Below are 21,990 nucleotides of genomic sequence, written 5' to 3'. Positions count from 1 at the left end.
CTGCCATTACCAATGCCAGGAGGTGAAGCTGCCCAATTAAAAGTGCTAGTCAAGATGCTTCAATCAGGCAAAAAATCCATCTCTTTAGTGTTTCTCCACCAAGAACTGACGTGTTAGAGTCCTTTGGATGATTGTTTACATGCCTGACAGTCAACCCGAAGATTATCGCTTGTGTGCAGCGCTGAGTGAACTGAAAAAAGAGAAACCCTATTTCGGGTCAAACTTTGCTAAAGGAAGAAAGAAAACGAACGAGAAAGAAAAAGAAGAAAAAAAGGAGGAAAAAAAGAAGAAATTTTCCATTTTATTCTTTTTCTTTCTTATTCCTCCTCTTTTTCTTGGTTCCTTCTTCATTAACTTTGCCTTAAAACAGCCCAGCAGTCCTTAGATACTCTTCTAGGTGACCTAAGAGTGTTATACAGGGATGGCTCTTAGACCGTGTTATACAACAGTTTTGGGGGTCTTGGTAAAGTTCTGCTTTGGTTTGAATCACTTTGGACTGGATTCAAAGTTTTACCAAAATTTGGTGAACCATCTGAAACAAATTTTTCCTGTGCTTTGACATACAAGTGCTAATCTGCTAATCGCTCTTCTGCCTCCATTCAGAATGAACAGGCAGTCGTTCAGAAGTGATAGGCTGCCTGTTTACACAGAGTGGTGGTTCGGCTATTAGGTGTGCGTAAAACAAACGGTGAACAATACGTCTGATCGTTGGCCGTGTTCACACTGATCCATTATCATTCAGTTTTGCATGATCCAATGCTGACCTGAAGGATAATCGTTCCATGTGAAAGGACCCCAAGTAGCCAACTCTTATCAGCATAAGTCAGTAAGCCTGTCAGCCGGAGATGCTCGCAGTTATTATTACAGCCCCCTACATCTGCCGCCCTTACAGCATTGTATTAGGGATGGCTGTCAGTTTCTACCATAATATTTGAAGAGGCTCCACGGCTGAACTTCCGAAGGAACGTTTCACTTGGAATACATGGATCTTCTTCCAGGTGGCCAATAGCGACGATCCTGGGTCCACCTTTATTATGAAGCGGTACGATAATTCCTTCTTATTCCCGTTACTCACCTCGACTTACTAGAAAGCAGCGAAAAACAATTCAAGTGATTCCTAATTTCCATGCTTGGGTGCAGGATTTAGTCTGACGTGATCTAGAAGAAGCACATCCGCTCTTCCAGGAGACCACACAACACGCGAGTCTCCGGCTAGGGGGATGTTTGTATCGACAATGTTACCAGCCTATTTGAATTCTCACTTTCAAGAGGCCAAAACAAACTTCTCTTCTGCTTTCGGCCCGACTCAGCAATAGTCCGCCGTTACTGATACTGCGATGCAAAATATTTCAAAGCTCTGGAGATCTTCTCGTTGTCAAGGGTCATATTCAGAACTTTTTACTTAAATGGATTTCTCATCATATCTGTTGGATATGGTCAAATTGCCTGATTCGTGGGGTCTGATTGTGGTCGTGTAAGCTGACTGCAGGCTCACCGGATGGACTAGGGGGTTCTGGTCCGGCTACTAGCAACATCAGGCTGACATTCATGTCAATGTAGCTGACGGAAATAGCTGAATGCTTTGTACTATCAGTACTGTGCATGCGCGGACAGTGCTCCATTCAGTCTTCTCCTCACTGCGTACCTGCAGGTAAGAGGAATGGAGAAATGGGACCTCCTATTCTTGGGATCAGTGGGGGTCTCAACAGTCTGACCCCCCACTGATCTATCAGTTTTCACCTATCCAGCGGATGGGTGAAAACCTGAAAAAAAAGAGTTGGAGCTCCGTGCTTACAAGAAGTCTGATGGCTGAACACATTCGTATTTTGTGTCGAAGACATCACTGTGATCTGGAGTGATCTTCAGTTGTGGTCAGGTGGTAGAAGCTGTCAAAAGCGGGGAGGCAGGGCACAATACAGGGTAAAGGAAAGCAGATCAGTTACTCCTCATGGGTGTAGCTAAAGGTTCATATTCCCCCCGCCCCCTCACACAACTTCCTTTCATGGCTGACGAAAAAACTCTGCAAAGAACTTTAGGCAGTGTCACTGGGTCTTTTAAGTGACCCATTCATGCAGCACTAGCACCCAGGGGTGATGCTAACATTTGCCTTAACCCCACTTTCCCTCCCAAAAAACAATATATATACACATTTTTTGACAGATAAAACAGCTATTTTAACACTGTGGGTTCCAATACAGCAGCTCAGTTCTAGTACAGCTCTAAACAATGCAGTCAATATATAATCAGATAGCAGTTCTACGCAGTGATAGTGATTACAGTGCAGCTACCTCCAGTGATCACAGTTGTTGTTGTCTCCTTTGATTGTTGTTGTTAACTTTCCCTTCTTGTAAAAACATTTCATTTCTGTGCTCTCACCTCATCCGGCCGCTACCCTCAGTGCCTTCCCATAGTAATAGTGCTAGCATTTATATCCCAAACTGTACTAGTGCCCCCTGTTGTGCCCTGCAAAGTAATAGAGCCTCAATACAGTAAGCGTACGTTCACACAGAATTGTGGAAAATCACAACCAGAATCTGTCAACACCAAATCCTCCACGTGTGAACGCACCCTTATATTTATCCCCTAATACCCACCACAAGAATTCCCCTAGTGAAGGACGGGTGATTCTTAAACCGATTTGGCCAAAAAACGGACAAGCTTTTCTTTTTGCATTGCTTCTTGCAGCGCTGCCAAAGAAAAATTGCACAAATAGGTAAAGGTAAAATCCCCTGGTGCAAACACCGAGTCATGACCGACTCCTCAGGTGATGTCACATCATGATGTTTTCTTGGCAGATTGTTTTGTGGGGTGGTTTGCCATTGCCTTCCCAAGTCATCTTTTACCCCCCCCCCCCCCCCCAGCAAGCTGGGTACTCATTTTACTGACCTCAGAAGGATGGAAGGCTGAGCCAACCTTGAGCCGGTTACCTGACCCAAGTGGGGATTGAACCTGCAACCTTCAGGTCGTAGGTGAGAGCTTAGGACTGCATTTCTACTGCCTTAATCAGTATGGTGTAATTGTCTATCATGCCGAGGGCTTATATAGGTGGCCCATTGCGTGCCCATAAAAATCACAGCCGCATAACGAGACCAAATGAAACCATTGATTTCAATGGTTTCATTTTGATAAGCGGGATTCTCGCAGTTAATACTACGTACGGTAAAGATAGGACTTGCCGTATCATTCTTGCACGTAGTTTTTCTACCTGCGAGAAAAAGCAGGCAGGACGGATCTTCTTGTTTTTTTTTTAACTCGCACCAAATAGCACAGAGTTTGAAAAGTTAAAAAAAAAACCCGGGTCATGCGCTGATATGCTCCGTAGCGGTGAGTGTATTAGCGCATGCGCTCATGTGTTTTGTCCTAAAAAAAACCATTGAAATGCATAGATCCTGTATAGTGGATACTGTCCCCATTTTAACCCTTCAAGCTTAAACAGATGGGAGCATGCAAAAAAAACCTCGCCTCTACGAAGCGTATTAGCATATGAACCAGTGGGGTTTTTTGACTATTCAAACTCCGCGCCATTGTGTGCAAGATTGAAAAAAAAAGTGGGCAGATACGTTGGGTATTCTGCTGTGTGCATGCTCTCTTTTGGACAGTTTTCTAGTTGTCTGGTGTTACTATGTTTGGTCTAAGTCTTGTCCTGTTTGAGCGACTGACTGGAAGCCTGCATTCTGTCTTGTTTGTTCCACCCAGGGGCATAACTACATTGGATGCGGTTGCACCCGGGCCCAGGAGCCTTAGGGGGTCCATAAGGCTTCTCCTCTCCATATAGGGAGCCCAGTACTATGAGTAAAGCATTATAGTTAGGGGCCCTGTTACAGGTTTTGCATTGGGGCCCAGAAGCTTCAAGTTACGCCTCTGGTTCCACCTGTCCAATGGTGGTTGGACGTCTGAGTCTACTTCTGTTTATTTCCTTGATCTGATAGTGGTCGGATGTTTGAGGTATATGTCCTGTCTGCATCCCCTCTGTCTGTTGGTGAGCGAATGTCTGAATCCCCTCTGTCTGTTGGTGAGCGAATGTCTGAATCCCCTCCATCTGTTGATGTGCAGACCCCTGAATCCCCTCCATCTGTTTATTGTGCGGACGCCCTGAATCTCCTTGGTCTGTTGCTGTGCGGACCCCTGAATCCCCTCCATTTGTTGATGTGCAGACCCCTGAATCCCCTCCATCTGTTTATTGTGCGGACGCCCTGAATCTCCTCGGTCTGTTGCTGTGCGGACCCCTGAATCCCCTCCATCTGTTTATTGTGCGGACGCCCTGAATCTCCTCGGTCTGTTGCTGTGCGGACCCCTGAATCCCCTCCATCTGTTGATGTGCAGACCCCTGAATCCCCTCCATCTGTTTATTGTGCAGACACCCTGAATCTCCTTGGTCTGTTGCTGTGTGGACCCCTGAATCCCCTCCATCTGTTGATGTGCAGACCCCTGAATCCCCTCCATCTGTATATTGTGCGGACGCCCTGAATCTCCTCGGTCTGTTGCTGTGCGGACCCCTGAATCCCCTCCATCTGTTGCTGTGCGGACCCCTGAATCCCCTCCATCTGTTTATTGTGCGGACGCCCTGAATCTCCTCGGTCTGTTGCTGTGCGGACCCCTGAATCCCCTCCACCTGTTTATTGTGCAGACGCCCTGAATCTCCTCGGTCTGTTGCTGTGCGGACCCCTGAATCCCCTCCATCTGTTTATTGTGCGGACCCCTGTATCCTCTCCCTCTGTTGCTGTGTGGACTCAGTATCATGCTGTTTCTTGTGTCTGGTGTGGCTGTGGACTCCTGTCTGCTTTGTGCTTTTGCTGAGCCCTATTGGCATTTCCATCTGCTGTACGTCCTTCTGTATCCTCTTTCTAAGGACAGGCTAGATGCCCTAGGTTCGTGACGTGGGGCGGTCACACTAGTTTTAGGCAGGGTCCTCTAAGCCAATGTTGATTCGGGATGGCATTCCCATTCCTGCCTTTTGATGTGTCCTTGTTTTGGTCTTATATGTCCCTCTATTCTGGACATTATTGCATTGCTGTTTGACATGTTGATGTTTGTGGGGGGCTTGTAGTTGCCCCCCCATACGAACATAACAGGCGTGCGTCTAGGCGCTGTGATCCAATCCAACCAGTGTTATCAGGAGGAAATGCTTGCAGCTCCTATTACATTTGTCGCTCTTGCGCCGGCGGATATATGACTCAGATCTAAGTAACTATGCCGCAGCGTGCCTCATGGGATGGAAGCGCCACCAGTCCAGCATGGAGGGCCAAGGCGTTCCCCGTCTGCCCGTGGTGTGTGTGCACAATGCCATTATGGTATTAGTAATCTCTGTGACTGTTCTATAGTGACAGACCGGCCGTGTAAACAATCCGATGGTGACAGAGCGCACTAACTGCTCAGGAAGGCAAACATATTTTTGGCCTTGTGTACATATCATTGTCTCCGTGTGTCCTGCGCTAAACACACCAACAGACCATGGGAGATGCCTCATGGCTCCAGCTGTCACTACAGATGGCTGCACCCTTATCTCTCCGTCAGCCGGGCTCCTGACCATCAGACGGGGCTCTGCTGATCATTACACTGTATCAACATAGTGTGTATCTCCACTTATCTGTACTGTGTGTGAATATATATATACAGTAGAGCTGATAGATGGGATAAAACTTTCTCTGCGTGATCATAATACTGATAGAAGTGATTACAAAATCAGAGCAAAAGGACCATTTACTGTGGAGAACTGACCCCTTGTAGGGGGGCTCTAGTACCCTGTTGTACCGCCTCTAGCTTGGATACAAGATGTGATACGGGAGGGCATGGAAGCTCTAGTACCCTGCAGTGCCCCTCTAGAGTGGATACAAGATATCATACAGGTGGGCATGGAGGCTATAGTACCCTATTGTACCACTTCTAGCTTGGATACAAGATGTGATATGGGCAGACATGGAGGCTCTAGTACCCTGCAGAACCCCTCTATTTTACCCTGTTGGATGCCTCTAGCTTGGATACAAAATATGATACGGGCAGGCATGGAAGCTCTAGTACCCTGTTGTACCCCTCTAGCTTGGATACAAGATGTGATATGGGTGGGCATGGAAGCTCTAGTACCCTATTGTACCCCTCTAGCTTGGATACAAGATGTGATATGGGTGGGCATGGAAGCTCTAGTACCCTATTGTACCCCTCTAGCTTGGATACAAGATGTGATATGGGTGGGCATGGAGGCCCTAGTACACTGTAGTACCGTGGTTGCAGTGGGTGAGTATGTCTTTTTCCCATTTTTTACATAATTCTAAGCCTGTCAATTTTTAGTTTAGGTCCCATAAAACTCCTTTAATTACTTGAGAACTAATGTTGAGCATAACGAACCAACAGAGTGTTGTTTTGGGTTGCACATTCCTAAAAGTTTGATTTGGCATGTACCTGTACAGAGCTCTTAGCAAAGTTTTACCCAAAACACGGTTCCACTGGTTGGGTTCACTTAATGCTAGTCCCGGGCACTGGTGTATAGCACTGTCTAAGAGCCTCTCTGAGAGTGTTTTACAGGACTTTCATGGTTTTTCGTTTTATACACCAGTTTGGTGAACTAATTTGGACTGAACCTAACTTTCTGAAAAAGTTCTGCAAATCAGCGGAACCAAACGTTTTCAAAAGTTCCCTCATCACTATTGACGACATGATGAATATGATTGTTATGAATGGCTGGCAGTAGTCACTCCATGACAAGCATACCCATATGGGCAGTGATACTTTGGCTCATGATTACTTGCAGTTGTCACATGTCCCATTGTTGGCATGTCATTGCTCTGCAGCTGAAAGTGATGGGCCGTGGGGGACGGGCACTGGCAGAACGAGAGTGGGGGAGGGCTTTTTTAATGTTACTTCACCAATCAGGGCCTGTTTGAAAAAAAACTCTTTGCTTACTGAATGAGCCCTTTCAGATGGCCAATGATATTTGCAAGTTTTGGTTGTTTAACAGATGCCAACCATTAACCCCTTCTCCCTCTGTGATGTACATGTCAAGTATTGCAATATATTGTAGAAGCCATCAAATGGTTGCCAGTTCAAGTCCTCTAAAGCTACCTACACACAGGCGAGCGCGATGTCAGGCCGAGAAACCTGGCCCGATATAGCGCTCACCAATTGGTAAAAACGCCTCTCATTGCTTCAGTAACGTTGCAATCCTCTGATGTGGCTTTCAGCCTTGTCGAAGGATCGGCAAGGTCTCCCATTGTTTTTAATGGGAAACCTCAGATCGCACGCCGTGCAATGTGTTATTCTGTCCCAATCAAAACACTAGGGGATACGTTCTGAGGAACCCAAAATAATAGAACATGCCGCAATTTTTTCCCCGCACCACAAATCGCTCATGTATATGGCTCTATTCAAAAGAATGGGGTTTATAGTTGTTCGAGATTTGTATGTCTCGTAATGCACAATTTTTACAAGATTTTTTTGTGTGATTGTGGCCTAAGGGGAGTTATAAAAAAAAAAGTTAAATTTAACTCAAAAGTTTTCAAAATATAGAAATTAAAAGAATTAAAAAGTCCCAAAACTCCGCTTCCCGTTTTTCCTCACAAACAATCTAAACAATAAAAATAAACATAATTGTTATCTCCATGTTAGAAAAAGCCTGAATTATCATAAGTATCGTGTTATTTATCTCACATTCTAAAAAAAGGGACAGAATTGCGTTTTTTTTTGTTACCCTGTCTCCCAATAAGGCTGCATTCAGACGACCATATATTGGCTGGGTTTTCACGCCCGGCCGATATACGGCGTCTCTCTCTGCAGGGGGAGGAGGCTGGAAGAGGCGGGAGCAGTGCTCTGAGCTCCCGCCCCCTCTCTGCCTCCTCTTCACCCGCCTGCATTATTTTTAATGAGGAGAGGCGGGATGGGGCGGAGCTAATTCCCAGAACTTAGCCCCCTCCCCCATTCCGCTTCCTCTCATTGCAAATAGTGCAGAGGGGTGGAGAGGAGGCAGAGAGGGGGCGGGAGCTCAGAGCACTGCTCCTGCCTCTTCCAGCCTCCTCCCCCTGCAGAGAGAGAGACGCCGTATATCGGCTGGGCGTGAATACCCAGCGGATATACGGTCGTCTGATTGGACCCTCAAAATGTAATAAAAAATTATCAAAAATTCATAACAAAAAATGGTAGCAAGAAAAACAACAACCCGACCTTCAAAAAACTCAAAAGAGCCTTCCCACCGCGCTATCGACGGAAAAATAAAAAAGTTCTGGGGCTCTGAATATGCCAACAAAAATATGTTTTTTATTTTAATAAACGGGTTTTGAATTCTGTAAAGTTGTAAAACATAAAAAACTATCAGCATAGCATCGTCGTCATGGCACTGAGCCATAAAATGAAGTTAACGGCATTTTTACCATAAACACGACACGAGCAAAAAACACCCAGAAAATGTGCATTTTTAAATTTTTCCCCACTTAAAATGTTTTAAAACTTTTGCTGCATTTTTAGCTGATCCCATAGACTTTAATGGGTGATTTCGTTCCGTGACGCAGACCAACACGCGGCACGCTGCGACTTTGTTTATTTGCATAAAATACACACATAAAAAAAGCGGGTCTGAATACCCCGGTGCAAATCATTGGGGTTTATGCTGTCCATATCACACCCTTTCACACAAGCTTATGCGCAAAAACGTGAACAATGCGTGCATTTTTGCACATATTACTGTACTTTCTGCGCTTGCAGAGCAGTTCACATGAGCGCGGGACGCGCCCACACCGTGATTTTAAAGGCTATTTAGCCTAATAAGGTTCAGATCTGTACTTTACCAGCAGAATTGCGCATCGTATTGAGATTTCTATGGGGCACAACAATAGAGTGCGCTGCGTTTTTTTTTTGCGCAACATGCCCACACAAAAAACGCTGGTGAAAGTGAACCCAATGAAATGAATGGCTTCTGTTCTCTGTGCGCACGGATTCTGCTGTCCCAAACACGCACAAATACAATCCTGTCTCACGCACACTTTCGTCAGCACAGAACGCCATTACTACAGAGCGCCTTGCCACCCCGGTACTATATCTACATGTAGCATCACTCATGAATGCAGTTAAGCCTAAGGCCTCATGTCCACGGGTAAATTAATATTTAAAATCCGCAGCGTTTCTCCTGCACGCGGATCCGCGCCCCATAGGGATGCATTGGACACCCACAGGTAGTTAAATACCTGCGGATGTCATTTTTCCCATCAGGCGCGGATCCGCGTGCAGGAAAAAAAAACGCGACATGCTCCTTTTTTGTGCGGGTGTCCCACGGGTACGGCTCCCGCAGGCTTCTATTAAAGCCTATGGAAGCCGTCCGGATCCGTGGAACACCCGTACTAGAATTAAAACTCACCTCTCCGGACGCTGCGGTTCTTCCTTCCTTCCTGGCCGGATCTTCTTTCTTCGGCCCGCCGGATGTGCCTGGCGCATGCGCGCGGCACGCTGCCGGCATGCCCAGCACATCCGCCGGGCCGAAGAAAGAAGATCCGGCCGGGAAGGAAGGAAGAACCGCAGCGTCCGGAGAGGTGAGTTAATTCTTATTTTTTGGCCTCATGTCCGCGGGGCAGGAGGGACCCACTACGGATTCTCCATGAAGAATTCGCGGTGGGCCTGATTTTCCCCGTGGACATGAGGCCTAAAGCATTTACAGAGCGCCTACATGTGGCGTTGTTAGGTAACCTCGCACAATACATGCATTACATGGTACTATTAAAAAATACAACTTGTCTTACAAAGCCATTCCTCATACGGCTGTCAACTGAAAATCAAAAAAATTATAGTTTTTGGAACATGGGGATGAAAAAAAGAAACCCCCCCAAAATGGCTGATAGTTAAAGGGTTAAATGGCAAAGAAACAATAACTGTAACAATTCCATTTGTTGTATTTTTGAGTTCATGTGAAGCCTAAGGCCTCCTTCCCACGAGCGTGACGGGGTCCGCCGCGTAATATTACGCAGTGAAGCCGGTCACGGCGCCCCCCAGAGCCCCTATACTTACCTGCGGGAGATAGCGTGAAATCGCTTCCCCGCCCACCACCGCCGCGTCACCGCCCGTCACCGCCCACCACCGCCGCGTCACTGGCCGTGTCATGTGCACGGCCGGCCGTGTCACGTGACGCGGCCGGCCGCGTCATTTGGCGTCATATGACGCGCGGCGGTGGGCGGGAAAGCGTTTTTTCACGCTATCTCCCGCTGGTTACAGCGGGAGATAGCGTGAACGGACGGCTTCCATTGACTGCAATGGAAGCCGTCAGTGCGTACAGCCCGTCCTCACCCGCAGAAAATAGAGCATGCTGCGGGTGAGGACGGGAGAAATCGCGGTGCGTAATTCCGCGCTGGAATTACGCATCGTGAGCATTGTGCTATTAGGTTCAATAGAACCTAATAGCTGCGGGCAACGCAGCGGATTTTCGCCGCGAATTACGCGGCGGAAATCCGTTCGTGGGAAGGAGGCCTAAACGTCTCCAGACTGATACATTCATCAAGCGCTGATACATTGTAGCAAACTACCAGCAGATCTGTGCAGCTGCTGCTGATGTGTAAGCAGCCCGCCTGCAGAGGAGTTGTGGTTTTGCTGCAGAACTCGGCATGCAGTTCCATCTCAGGGCGCCTACCTAGGTTTTCTTGTGATGCGAGAGCGAGTGAAAACGCAATGATTTTCAATGGTTTCCCACTAATATGCGATTTTTACAATCAAGCCTCGCAGCGCAAAGAACATTTTGTGACATCGCTCATTGTTTTCAATGGGGCCGGTGAAAATAGAACATAATGGGCGACATCACCCAAAAGTAGGACTTGCTGCGATTTTTCTATTGTGAACTCTCGGTGAACTCTTCTACCCATTCCAAATCCTAGATTCTCTTCATGTGAGATTTCTGTGTATCTCGCAATCTATGGCCAGCTGCACGAAATTCTTATACCAGGCTCAATAGCAAATCTGCCTGTGTGCCCTTTTCTTGGTTTCCTACCACTAGGGGGCAGAAGACTCAAAAAGAAAACAGATAAAGGTCCAAGTTCAGGTAGAATTCCTGCACTGCTCTCACCCGCATGGGCCTGTACAGACTGCTACTGCTAATAAGGTTAATCGTTAGGTTTATATATTAACGAGTCTCCTGCCAAATAACTGACGCGCCCCCCTAATACTGAAATGAGATGGCAATCTGGAGCTGAACACCGCAGAATCACATTCCCACTGTATAAGCAACTCAAACTAATCAAAAACAGCAACAACATAATGAGGCAGAGACTTATGTGGCCTTTTGGCAAGCCATCCCATGGAAAATCACACTCCATCACATCGCTGGCTGATAACAGGGACAATAGCTTGCATCCAAAGGCCTCTATTTTAACAATTTGCCCAAGTGTAACGGGTCCCTGCTCAGAAATGCTGCAGCCGGACGTTAGTGGAGTCTGTAGCCGAGTATTGGATGCACATCTACAAGCACAGGCGTTTGGTTTGTGGGGTTTTTGCGCTCTTACTTCCGTTTCTCTCTTCTGTTATAGTTAAAAAAAGAATGAAAGTGACGGCAGCGCCAAATTCATCGGAGGACGGAGGCCAACCCCACCTGATGGACCCCTTTACTATAATGGGGTCTGTCGATGGTTCATCATGATTTCTGCCATCAGTTATGTCCCTGGCCGACAGTTGGGTAACGCTAAGGTCGTTGGCGCTCGTGCGGAGGGTCTAGACCGGCAGATCACCGCTGGATCACGAGCTTCTCGCTCAGCTCCTGCGATCCAGCAATGGAAAGTCAGCTTAAAAATCTGCGAATGAACAGTGAGCGATTTTTGTGTATTTTCACTGCACGATTATCGCTCAAATTCGTCCGTTTGAACACATTTTGACCGATAATCGCCCGGTGTAAACGCCCATTAGCGCGTCCGAGGGCCGCCTGTTGATTACAGAAAACACTTTGCGCCGCATGCTGCGTTCTCTTCCTGTCTTATTTTCGTGGCGCCTCTGATGTGGGAAGAGACCTCCGTTTCCTACAATGTATCCGCAGTCCAAGCTGTTTAGTTCAGTCAGTTTTACCTTCAGGCCCCTCCCACACCCCTTCAGGCCCCTCCCCCACACCCCTTCAGGCCCCTCCCCCACACAGCGCTATTTACAGCATTCAAGGCGCCGCGGTAAATCCTGTAAACACCTACATTGATTTCAATGGGGCTTCGCAGATTAGTGTTTGAACGCAGCGATTCTTGAGCGCTATCTGCTCTATTTTCGTGTATTTAAGCGCTTTTTAACGGACCTCATCAGCCATTACAATTATGGTGTGTGTTAAAAAATGCTGTGAACGCCATAAGATGCGTTCAAAATCGTGGTAAAACCCAACGTTTTACCGACGGTGTGTGTGAGAGTGGCCTTGGGGGGCTTTCTCACAAGCGGAATATTTCCACAATTCGTGCTGTAGGCGTGGCTGAATTCTGCTTTTAAAGATCATGTTCGTTTATTAGTGTATTAATTTATTTAGAGGTTATTTATAGTCTATTTATTGATTATCGTATAATATTTTAAGTTATAGGCTATTTATAGAGAAACATATTAAATATTATTATTTTTATTTAATATATTATATTTTAATTGTGGTGATATATAAATTAATAGATGAAAACTACTGAATCGGGTTTGATCCCTTTGGTATATGTACCGAGATTGGTATTTATTGTCGGAACCCTTGGACATATGTTAATAAAGTTTATTGTAAAAAAAAATTTTTGACACGCAATGAAGCGAGTCAAAGAATGACGTGATTACGTCAATTTGATCCTCTCGGGTAGCGGGATCCCCGCCCAAAGACTATGAGAGAACGGCATGCACCGTTAATTACACGCTGACTGCTAAGCCAGACTTTTTAATTAAATTTAGGTATAAATACATCGTGTTAAATATATGTTATTGGAGCTTGAAAAAGGCGACAAGTAAGTCGCAGAAACGCGTCGCTCAGCAGACTGTATGTGTTGTATATTATAAATGTTAAATAAATTGATTAAGATATAATTAATCAATTGAAATTTTCCTGCTTTTTCCCGTGAGCGCAAGCATTGTTTTTTCCTTTTTTATTGTTCATGTTATATGACGAGCCCCAATTATTATTTCGGTGTGCTCGTAATTAATGCTGTGCGGCTCTCTACGGATAGGGGATACAAGCTTCATATCTATATACGCCTTCCAGGACTTCGGTGCCGGTGAGACTTATGTTTCCAGCTAGGTCTCATCTGAGCACCCGGTGAGTTATAGCTTTACTCCTTCACGTCTGATAACACCTGATATTTGTTTTCTGGCGCTCTCCTGTCTCACATATTTCTTAATTGTTTTACCGACGGTGTGTGTGAGAGTGGCCTTGGGGGGCTTTCTCACAAGCAGAATATTTCCGCAATACGTACTGTAGGCGTGGCTGAATTCTGCTTTTTTGATCACTAAGGCTAATGAGAGATGATACCCATATATAGATAACACAGGGGCCCCCATTCACAGTAGTCACAGCTCCCCTCCTCCCCTCCCTGTACAGACAGGATTACACTGAGAGGAGACACCTATATATAGATAACACAGGAGCCACCATTCACAATAGTCACAGCTCACCTCCTCTCCTCCCTGTACAGACAGGATTACACTGAGAGGTGACACCTACATATAGATAACACAGGAGCCCCCATTCGCAGTAGTCACAGCTCACCTCCTCCCCTCCCTGTACAGACAGGATTACACTGAGAGGTGACACCTACATATAGATAACACAGGAGCCACTATTCACAATAGTCACAGCTCACCTCCTCCCTCCCCTGTACAGACAGGATTACACTGAGAGGTGACACCTATATATAGATAACACAGGGGCCCCCATTCACAGTAGTCACAGCTCCCCTCCTCCCCTCCCTGTACAGACAGGATTACACTGAGAGGAGACACCTATATATAGATAACACGGGATCCACTATTCACAATAGTCACAGCTCACCTCCTCCCCTCCCTGTACAGACAGGATTACACTGAGAGGAGACACCTATATATAGATAACACGGGATCCACTATTCACAATAGTCACAGCTCACCTCCTCCCCTCCCTGCACAGGCAGGATTACACTGAGAGGAGACACCTATATATAGAGAACACAGGGTCCACCATTCACAATAGTCACAGCTCACCTCCTCTCCATGTACAGGCAGGAAAACACTAAGAGGTGACACCTATATATAGAGAACACAGGGTCCACCATTCATAATAGTCACAGCTCACCTCCTCCACTTTAGATCCCGAAGCTGTAGAATTTGATGCAGAATTTGCTAGATGTTGTGGTACGGATTACAGATATGTGCTGTTTGTGCGAAAACCTCCTTTGGGATCTTGCGTTCAGGATGCAATTGTCTGCAGCCCACATGTGGATTTTGTCAGGTAGTACAGATTTTGTTGCATTTTTAACTGCAGAATGCATCTTGCGGATTTTTCCTAAAATTCTGCAGTTCTAACACTGATCACTTAGGCTAATGAGAGGAGACACCAATATATAGGTAACACAGGACCCACCATTCACAATAGTCACAGCTGACCTCCTCCCCTCACTGCACAGACAGGAGTACACTGAGAGGAGACACCTATATATAGATACCACAGAAGCTACCATTCACAATATTCACAGCTCACCTCCTCCCCTCCCTGTACAGACAGAATTAGACTAAGAGGAGACACCTATACATAGGTAACACAGGACCAACCATTCACAATAGTCACAGCTCACCTCCTCCCCTCCCTGTACAGGCAGGATTACACTGGTAGGTGACACCTATATATAGATAACACAGGAGCCACCATTCACAATAGTCACAGCTCCCCTCCTCCCCTCCCTGCACAGACAGGATTACACTGAGAGGAGACACCTATATATAGATAACACAGGATCCACCATTCACAATAGTCACAGCTCACCTCCTCCTCTCCCTGCACAGACAGGATTACACTGAGAGGTGACACCTATATAGGTAACACAGGACCCATCATTCACAATAGTAACAGCTCACCTCCTCTCCTCCCTGCACAGACAGGATTACACTGGTAGGTGACACCTAAATATAGATAGCACAGGACCCACCATTCACAATAGTCACAGCTCCCCTCCTCCCCTCCCTGCACAGACAGGATTACACTGAGAGGAGACACCTATATATAGATAACACAGGATCCACCATTCACAATAGTCACAGCTCACCTCCTCCTCTCCCTGCACAGACAGGATTACACTGAGAGGTGACATGTATATATAGATGACACAGGATCCACCATTCACAATAGTCACAGCTCACCTCCTACCCTCACTGCACAGACAAGATTACACTGAGAGGTGACACCTATATAGGTAACACAGGACCCATCATTCACAATAGTAACAGCTCACCTCCTCTCCTCCTCTCCTCCCTGCACAGACAGGATCACACTGAGAAGAGACACCGAAATATAGATAACACAGGGACCACCATTCGCAATAGTCACAGCTCACCTCCTCCCCTCCCTGTACAGACAGGATTACACTGAGAGGAGATACCTATATATAGGTAACACAGGACCCACCATTCACAATAGTCACAGCTCACCTCTTTCCCTCACTGCACAGACAAGATTACACTGAGAGGTGACACCTATATAGGTAACACAGGAGCCATCATTCACAATACTCACAGCTCACCTCCTCCCCTCCCTGCATAGACAGGATTACACTGAGAGGAGACACCTATATATAGATAACACAGGATCCACCCATTCAGAATAGTCACAGCTCTCCTCCTCCCCTTTCTGCACAGGCAGGATTACACTCAGAGGAGACACCTATATATAGATAACACAGGATCCACCATTCACAATAGTCACAGCTCACCTCCTCCTCTCCCTGTACAGGCAGGATTACACTGAGAGGAGACACCTATATATAGATAACAAAGGACCCACCATTCACAATAGTCACAGATCACCTCCTCCCCTCCCTGTACAGGCAGGATTACACTGAGCGGAGACACCTATATATAGATTACACAGTGTCTACCATTCACAATAGTCACAGCTCACCTCCTCCCCCTCCCTGTACAGACAGGATTACACTGAGAGGAGACACCTATATATAGATAACAAAGGACCCACCATTCAGAATAGTCACAGCTCACCTCCTCCCCTCCCTGTACAGACAGGATTACACTGAGAGGAGAGACCTATATATAGATAACACAGGATCCACCATTCAGAATAGTCACAGCTCACCTCCTCCCCCTCCCTGTACAGACAGGATTACACTGAGAGGAGACAACTATATATAGATAACAAAGGACCCACCATTCAGAATAGTCACAGCTCCCCTCCTCCCCTCCCTGTACAGATAGGAGTACACTGAGAGGTGACACCTATATATAGATAACACAGGATCCACCATTTAGAATAGTCACAGCTCCCCTACACAGATCATGGCCACATCACTCTCAAATAGAAGGGAGAGGGTCCCCTCCTGCCCATTGTGTCTATGGCCCATGAGACTCCTGTTAAGCATATCTTTAAACGCTGTTAACTGCAGCTCAGACAAGATGGCTGTCCCCATAGTTATGTATAGACAAGATGGCCACCTCCATAGTTATATACAGACAAGATAGCCGCCCCCATAGTCATGTACAGACAAGATGGCCGCCCCCGTAGTCATGTTCAGACAAGATGGCCGCCCCTCATAGTTATGTACGGGCAAGATGGCCGCTCCAATAGGCATGTACAGACGAGATGGCTGCCCCTCATAGTTATGTACAGACAAGATGGCCACCTTCATAGTTACAGGTATGTATAGACAAGATGGCTGCCCCCCACAGTCATGTACAGACAAGATGGCCGCCCCTATAGTCATGTACAGACAAGATGGCCGCCCCCATAGTCATGTACAGACAAGATCGTCACCCCCATAGTCATGTACAGACAAGATGGTCGCCCCCATGGTCATGTACAGGCAAGATGGTCGCCCTGATATTCATGTACAGACAAGAGAATGAAAAATCGACAGTCAGGAAATAAAAACAGATTAAAAACATCTGAGTGTTTCCCTTTCTGGTTCGGATCAGTAGATGAGGGCACGTCCGTCTGTGCTGTTTTTTCTGTCACATAACGTATATAAACCTCCCAGTTTTTCTCTTTCTATATTTGCCAAGAAGCGTCTCTCCGTGTGCCACTGCAGGAGGTCCAGAGCCTTGTGTGCCACTGCAGAAGGTCCAGAGCCTTGTGTGCCACTGCCAGAAGGTCCAGAGCCTTGTGTGCCGCTGCCAGAAGGCCCAGAGCCTTGTGTGCCACTGCAGAAGGTCCAGAGCCTTGTGTGCCACTGCAGAAGGTCCAGAGCCTTGTGTGCCACTGCAGAAGGTCCAGAGCCTTGTGTGCCACTGCAGAAGGTCCAGAGCCTTGTGTGCCACTGCAGAAGGTCCAGAGCCTTGTGTGCCACTGCAGAAGGTCCAGAGCCTTGTGTGCCACTGCCAGAAGGTCCAGAGCCTTGTGTGCCGCTGCCAGAAGGCCCAGAGCCTTGTGTGCCACTGCAGAAGGTCCAGAGCCTTGTGTGCCACTGCCAGAAGGTCCAGAGCCTTGTGTGCCACTGCCAGAAGGTCCAGAGCCTTGTGTGCCACTGCCAGAAGGTCCAGAGCCTTGTGTGCCACTGCAGAAGGTCCAGAGCCTTGTGTGCCACTGCCAGAAGGTCCAGAGCCTTGTGTGCCACTGCAGAAGGTCCAGAGCCTTGTGTGCCACTGCAGAAGGTCCAGAGCCTTGTGTGCCACTGCCAGAAGGTCCAGAGCCTTGTGTGCCACTGCAGAAGGTCCAGAGCCTTGTGTGCCACTGCAGAAGGTCCAGAGCCTTGTGTGCCACTGCCAGAAGGTCCAGAGCCTTGTGTGCCACTGCCAGAAGGTCCAGAGCCTTGTGTGCCACTGCCAGAAGGTCCAGAGCCTTGTGTGCCACTGCAGAAGGTCCAGAGCCTTGTGTGCCACTGCCAGAAGGTCCAGAGCCTTGTGTGCCGCTGCCAGAAGGCCCAGAGCCTTGTGTGCCACTGCAGAAGGTCCAGAGCCTTGTGTGCCACTGCCAGAAGGTCCAGAGCCTTGTGTGCCACTGCCAGAAGGTCCAGAGCCTTGTGTGCCACTGCAGAAGGTCCAGAGCCTTGTGTGCCACTGCCAGAAGGTCCAGAGCCTTGTGTGCCACTGCCAGAAGGTCCAGAGTCTTGTGTGCCACTGCAGAAGGTCCAGAGCCTTGTGTGCCACTGCCAGAAGGTCCAGAGCCTTGTGTGCCACTGCCAGAAGGTCCAGAGCCTTGTGTGCCACTGCCAGAAGGTCCAGAGCCTTGTGTGCTACTGCCAGAAGGTCCAGAGCCTTGTGTGCCACTGCAGAAGGTCCAGAGCCTTGTGTGCCACTGCCAGAAGGTCCAGAGCCTTGTGTGCCACTTCCAGAAGGTCCAGAGCTCCGTGTGCCACTGCCAGAAGATCCAGAGCGCCGTGTGCCACTGCCAGAAGGCCTGGAACGCCATGTGCCACTGCCAGAAGCGCCGTGTCCCGCTGCCAGTAGGCCCGGAGCGCAGTGTGCCACTGCCAGAAGGCCCAGAGCGCGGTGTGCCACTGCTAATAGGCCCGGAGCACGGTGTGCCATTGCCAGAAGGCCCGGAGCGCGGTGTGGGCATATATCACTGTGCATCATCCTTATCTCTCCATCTTCTCTTCTGGTGAACTTTTACGTCCCCCACTTAATCACATGATCCGCTCTCATAAAGTGCATTTCCTCCTTCTTGCGGCGCAGTCGCTGACGAGAGCGCCGTCTTTTGAAGCCTTCTTTCCTGTGGATTGACTGATGCAAAGCAGATCTCTTGGGCTGGCGCCGGAGCGTCATTACCTTCAATTACAGTAATTGTTGCCTATCCAGTTTGAGCGTTCTCCCCGGGGGGATCGTTCCTCTCTGCGTTGCTGTCTCTCCTCTCAGCGAGGCTCCAGACTTGTCACCTAACAATAGTCAGATTCTCTCCGGACGCGTCTCCCATCCCGCTGCGATTCTATCTCTGCTGCTCTGAAGCGGATTACAAGGCCTCGTTCGCACGGGCGGATGCGATGACGGTCCATGAGATACGCAGCGTTTTTACTGCGTCTATATACACCTATTTGGTGCGTATGCTTATTTTTCACACGCGCAGAAAAATTAATTTAGCAAGAAGACCGAGTCGATGTCACTATTTGCGTAACCGCTGTCTGCTGCCAACATGCGGAGAAACCCCGGATAGACGCGCCGCTGCGTGCTTGTTGCATTTTTACATGATCCCATAAACTTTAATGGGTGATTTTGTTCTGTGATGCGGACCAACATGCGGCACGCTGCGACTTTGTGTGCGTGAAATACCCCGATGCAAATCATTGGGGTTTATGTTGTCCGTATTGGACCCCTTCACACAAGCTTATGCGCAAAAACGCTCAAGTAAGCACAGCACATGTGCGCCGTGAACAATGCGTGCATTTTTGCACATATTACTGTACTTTTTGCGCTTGCAGAGCAGTTCGCATGAGCGCGGGACGCGCCCACACCGTGATTTTAAAGGCTATTTAGCCCAATGAGGTCCAGATCTGTACTTTACCAGCAGAATTGCGCAGCGTATTGAGACTTCTATGAGGCACAACAATAGAGTGCGCTGCGTTTTTATATAACATATGGTTCTACATAACCATAAGTTTTATATTTTTTTCTCATATAAACCAGATAGTGCAACATTTTCCATTTTTCTAATCTGTTTTTATTTTCTGATAGAGGGTTTTTATTCTTTTGTCTACACATGACTATGTGGGCGGCCATTTTGCCTGAGTCGCAGTTAACAACATCTAGAGAGATGCTTTACAGCACACATATGAGCCATAGACACAGTGGACAGGAGGGAAACCATTGATTTCTATGGGAGAGTGTTGTGGGCATGCTCTGTGGCCCATGCAGGGAGGGCAGCAGGTGAGCTGTGACATCACCTATCATGAATGATGGGTCCCCTGTCATCTATATATAGGTGTCACCTCTCAGTGTAATCCCGCCTGTGCAGGGAGGGGAGGAGGTGAGCTGTGACATCACCTATTGTGAATGGTGGATCCTGTGTTATCTATATATAGGTGTCTCCTCTCAGTGTAATTCTGTCTGTGAGGGGAGGGGAGGGGAGGGGAGGGGAGAAGGGGAGCTGTCACTATTGTGAATGGTGGATCCTGTGTTATCTATATATAGGTGTCACATCTCAGTGCAATACTGTCTGTACATGGAGGGGAGGAGGGGAGCTGTGCCTATTGTGAATGGTGGATCCTGTATTATCTATATATAGGTGTCTCCTCTTAGTGTAATCCTGTCTGTGCAGAGAGGGGAGGAGGTGAGCTGTGACTATTGTGAATGGTGGCTCCTGTGATATCTATATATAGGTGTCTCCTCTCAGTGTAATTCTGTCTGTGCAGGGAGGGGAGGAGGTGAGCTGTGACTACTGTGAATGGTGGATTCTGTGTTATCTATATATAGGTGTCTCCTCTCAGTGTAATCTTGCCTGTACAGGGAGGGGAGGAGGTGAGCTGTGACTATTGTAAATAGTGGACCCTGTGTTATCTATATATAGGTGTCTCCCCTTAGTGTAATTCTGTCTGTACAGGGTGGGGAGGAGGTGAGCTGTGACTATTGTAAATAGTGGCTCCTGTGATATCTATATATAGGTTTCTCCTCTCAGTGTAATCCTGCCTGTACAGTGAGGGGAGGAGGTGAGCTGTGACCATTGTGAATGGTGACTCCTGTGTTATCTATATATAGGTGTCATCTCTGGGTGTAATCCTGTCTGTACAGGGAGGGGAGGAGGTGAGCTATGACTATTGTGAATGGTGGGTCCTGTGTTATCTATATATAGGTGTCTTCTCTCAGTGTAATCCTGCCTGTGATGAAAATTAGATGACAGCTGAGAAATTTTCTCTACAGAACAGGAAGTGTTGAAGTCCTTGTAGAGTGGCCAAATTCTCAGTCCAATCTAATGAGATAGAAGTCAATTGACACCCTTTTAATTGCTTTTTATATGGGCAGATAATCAGTTTATGGGGATTATTGAAAATTTGCATTATCGTTTGACCCTGTTCACACGTGGAGATGTACAGCCAATCAGTGAGTGTTTCTATGGAATGATCAGCCGATGACTGAGAGGATTGTAGGATTTTTCCGATGACTTCCTCCCATTATCATTCAGTCTGTGCTGTAAAGGCCCATTTAGACTGGAGGGACTTACCCATTAACCCCCGTTCCCCATTAAACAAAGACACCATACGACTATATGCTGGCATATTGTGGGTAAGCCACAGCCTTTATTTAACTGTATAAAACCTTTTAACGAATCCTCTATTTTTCTCCTTCCATGCCAAAAATAAAAATGTCCGATTCTAACGTCTTCCGTAAAACTGAGGCGTAAGAAGGCCCCTCTCGGCCTGAAAAAGCCCTTCCATTTCTTGCTGGCATGGAAGTCCTCAAATTCCGCCTAACCGGCTGTGACAACTTCCTGTAACATTAATTCCCCCCACCCCTTCTAATAATTCTTTTCATCCCCCCCCCCTCAGCTCCGAGGGCGGGCGTCTTCACTCTTCTTCTCCCGGTCCAGAATGATCTTCCTCTTCCTTCTTCTTCCTCTAACCCTGCTAACTCCACCCCTACCCCTGGTCACTTCCTTTCTTCCTGATCCCTCCCCTCCAGTCCTCAGCATCTTCGCCAGTAAGCTTTGCTGCTATTTAGACTGGAGGGACTTACCCATTAACCCCCGTTCCCCATTAAACAAAGACACCATACGACTATATGCTGGCATATTGTGGGTAAGCCACAGCCTTTATTTAACTGTATAAAACCTTTTAACGAATCCTCTATTTTTCTCCTTCCATGCCAAAAATAAAAATGTCCGATTCTAACGTCTTCCGTAAAACTGAGGCGTAAGAAGGCCCCTCTCGGCCTGAAAAAGTCCTTCCATTTCTTGCTGGCATTGAAGTCCTCAAATTC

At 47.4% G+C, this 21,990-nt stretch overlaps 1 long non-coding RNA gene across 1 annotated transcript in view; it reads left to right on the top strand.

Moving 5' to 3' along the window:
* Nucleotides 1–21,990, top strand: part of LOC136586922 (uncharacterized) — a 57,922-nt gene that overhangs the window by 22,040 nt on the left and 13,892 nt on the right. The window lies entirely within an intron of this gene.

Source organism: Eleutherodactylus coqui, chromosome 12 (genome assembly GCF_035609145.1).
Source record: "Eleutherodactylus coqui strain aEleCoq1 chromosome 12, aEleCoq1.hap1, whole genome shotgun sequence".
NCBI classification, from domain to species: Eukaryota; Metazoa; Chordata; class Amphibia; order Anura; family Eleutherodactylidae; genus Eleutherodactylus; species Eleutherodactylus coqui.
Note: the sequence above shows the minus strand (reverse complement) of the source record. Positions and strands in the feature narration are given on the sequence as shown.